Source organism: Nicotiana tomentosiformis, chromosome 6, assembly GCF_000390325.3.
Source record: "Nicotiana tomentosiformis chromosome 6, ASM39032v3, whole genome shotgun sequence".
Taxonomy (NCBI): domain Eukaryota; kingdom Viridiplantae; phylum Streptophyta; class Magnoliopsida; order Solanales; family Solanaceae; genus Nicotiana; species Nicotiana tomentosiformis.
In genome coordinates, this window is record NC_090817.1 from 89,846,108 (window position 1) to 89,849,902 (window position 3,795).

The following is a 3,795-nucleotide window of genomic DNA, read 5'->3' on the forward strand; positions in this document are numbered from 1 at the left end:
TAATTTCGTACTATGATACTATAATTTTCACTTACCCTATAACTCCTCATGTTAGTGCCATTAACGGAGAAAGCGAAATCTATTGAAGGATTACAGTCTTGATCACATGATTAAGGACTGTAAACTGGGTTTAACTCTATTGGATTCACAATTATACTTAAATTTTTCAACAGTCATTATATAAAAGTAGCAGGGAATGTAGTACACACATGTTGATATGGCCGAGTTGGTCTAAGGCGCCAGATTAAGGTTCTGGTCCGAAAGGGCGTGGGTTCAAATCCCACTGTCAACAATTAATTGTTTTAATTATTTTACTTCCCTGATTTTGATATAAATTTGAAGATATGATGAATCTACGACATTCTTAATTGTGGGACTACTATATCTACAATTAATAAGTCTGCAGAAATAGTTGAATTTTCTCATCAAGTTGTGCTTCTGATTCTCGTAATGACACTAGAAAACTTTTCTGAGTATTTGCGGTGGGAAAACTTCATGAACTACTGAAACAGCATTAATAAATTTCTTTATTTTAATGTACAAGCGTGACAAAATTAAATTGTAATTTGAGTAATCTAATTCTAGCATATATGGAGTCTGATGATAGAAATTATTTTGGATACGAACTTATCTTTGATCATAGGCGGATCTAGAATTTTGGCAGAATGAGTGCACTATTAAAAAGAGGTGGATCCGGAATATAAATTTTATGAGTTCAACCTTTAGTTTTTACGATTGCGTACCCATTGCACTTTTGGAATTATAAGTTTAATTTTTTTAAATAGTAATTTTCTTGCATCTATATCTATTTTTCATGTTGAAAATATTGAGATCAGTTGAACCCATTGACTACATCATACATTGCTACTAGTTTTAATATATACATTTTGTTTAATCATATAAGATTTTACAGCGATTAAAGAAGAATAGGAATTTCAACGTGTAAAATTTTTGAAAGAATAAACAAAACAAAAAAAGAAATAAAAAGAAAAAGTACTTAATTAATACGCAAAAAATAACACCAGATACGCCCATCTCCCGTGGGCGTTACTTTTAAGAAAAAAAATAACAAGATTGACATAAGATTTGAACTCACAACCTCACCTAGAGATGTACACTTAATAACAACTCATCATATAATACTTTGAGCATGGGTGCACGCACATATATTTAAATATTTTTGAAAAAGTATAACATTACTATACATGATTTAGGACGGGGAGCATGGGTTCACGTGCCCCATGTAACCCCTAGATACGCCCCTGTTCTTGATGCTGATAAACGCTGTCTTTTTCTCGTATCTGATAGTAAAAAAAATTTGGCTTAAGAAAGACTGATGAAATGGGGGCATAGAATTTCAGGCGTGGCCGATGGATTGAACTATTTTCAAAGTTCATTACTAAAATGGTCACTCAACTATCCGAAAATATCTACTAATGTTACGTTTCTTTCGTTTGTAACAACAAATTCTCTTAACTATGCATACAGTACTTAGAAGGTCACTTAACTAGATTTCTCCAATTTTTGATTGCGAAATACCTATTTTACCCTCTAAATTATCAACTTTTGTCTTTTTATTTTTTTTTAACTTTTTAGCATTATGATTTTTTTCTTTTTAATTTATATTATGGACTCACATATAGAATAAACAAATTTTATTTATAAACTAAAAAATAAAAATAGTATTTAAGCACATATAATGTTGGAATAATAAAATATTGAGCATAATAATAAAAAATTAATTAGAACCATTTGTTCGTAATAATAATTTTGTTTAACCAACAAAAACTCACAAATTTTATTTACATAATTGAGAATGAAAGAAAATAAAAGTCTTATAATATATATTCCATGCATGTAATATAAAAAATAATATTTAAAATAAAGGTATTTTTATAAGATACATTATATATTCTTGAATTATGCTCAATAATATTATTATTACGACATTATATATGTTAGAAAATTATTTTTTTATTTTATAAATAAAATTTAGGTAAGTCCATTATGTAGATTTAAAAAAATAATATTAAAAAAGTAATAAAAAAGAAGAAGATAAAAGTTGATAATTTAGAGTATAAAATAGGTATTTTACATTCAAAAGTTTGAGAAATTTGGTTTAGTGACCTTTTGAGTGCTTTAGACATAGTTAAATGACTTTTTTGTTGCAAACAAAAGAAAAATGGCTTTACTAGATAATTTTGGATAGTTGAGTGACCATTTAAGTAATGGACTCTCCATTTTCATGTGTATAAGATGTTTCCTGGTCATTAACGACGTACTCAAATTAAAAATGTCTTTTCAAAATTTTAATTGGTCTAGGTCTTTTAAATGTTGAAGATCATATGGATGCTCATAAAAGCACTATATTTACCCTCAAAATTGGATAACAATTGAATTTGTAAGTGATTTTAAGGATGTGCGGATTAACTTGACACAAAGTGATAAATTAAGTTGCAATTAAAATAAATAATGATAAAGTAAATTCAAACCACACGAATTGAATAATTTCAATTTTGGATGGTTAATCACCCTCGAACCGGATGCATTTCGATCGATGTCAAGATATAGAAGAATAAGAGCTTAAAGAGAAAAATGATAATGTATTGCTTTAGAATGCGTGTTACAATGTGCTAAATGAATTATCAGACCCCCTTTATATAGTAGAGGAGTCCTACTTTAGGTACAATTCTATAAAAGGTAAAAATCTCTTGATTTGCTGATTGTCGGTTCCTTATTGATACGTGCCGAGATTTTCGCCGTAATATCCGACCGGTCACGGATATTTTGGTCTTTTGTTGTCTACGCTAACAATGTTCCTTCGAGCTCTTTCGAGGCTAGGACCGATTCCAGGATCACGGTCTCGATATTCTAGAAGGTAGACGTCCTGCCCTTTCGGGCCTGATATGTCATGTTGTAGGTGAGCTCGATTTTGATCGTATACAGATAGTCCCCTTATGTTTCGGAGAGTAGACGACGAGAAACAACATGAGCTTCCAATTCTTACTTCGATACCCTGTGACAGACAAAACAAATGAAACGTCTCGTCAATCAAGTCTTAATGGTATTAAATGCATGTCAGCTGCCGGTCGGCCATTCCTCGATGTGAACCGCCACTGAAATACTATAAATACCTCTTCCCTTGTTCATCCCAACTTTACATTCAAACCTTCTACCCTCGTACCTTCGAAATTTCAATACTTTCTAGTAGTTATACTTTGGTTTTTTGAGATCCTTTGCAAGAACTCTGGTTCATTTCCATATCAAGCCAACAAGTGTACCCCTTTATCTTCCTGTCTTCCTCTATTTTTAAAGAAATGACAAAGACTTCAATAATTGTTCCCCAAAAAGAAGACCCTTCTACTTCGCGACCGGTTACTGAGGCCGAAGGAACTGTTTCTCATACTACCGTCGATGAACCAGTACCGGAACCCCCTTTGAAAATGTTCGTTCCTGAAGGATGCTCGGTAACCGCCGATTTTAAGGTTGAAAAACCTTCCTCCGTACAAGGCCGGTGTGAGCTGATCTCGAGATACATATGCTCGATCACTGAAGAAGTCCTCTCTACGGTCAAAAAGGATTGCAATTGGGTTGACAAGCACGTGATGGTTCCTGACCCTGATGAATCCATCACCACCCATGTCGAGGGATACCAAAGTGTCTACACTTATCCCTTTACATTTGGGCCGATGGACCCGGTCATCGTCGAATTTTGCAAGAGGTACGAGGTATGCTTCTATCAGAATATCGTGATCCTCCTCCGATTTTTTGTGAGCAGAATCGATGGATGCTCGT

The 3,795-nt window shown here is 32.9% G+C and overlaps 1 non-coding gene across 1 annotated transcript; it reads left to right on the forward strand.

Annotated features, from left to right (window-relative positions):
- Window positions 1-211: 211 nt before the first annotated feature.
- On the forward strand, window positions 212-292 carry TRNAL-AAG (transfer RNA leucine (anticodon AAG)). The gene has a single exon. It is a non-coding gene; the product is annotated as a tRNA-Leu (tRNA).
- Window positions 293-3,795: the final 3,503 nt, after the last annotated feature.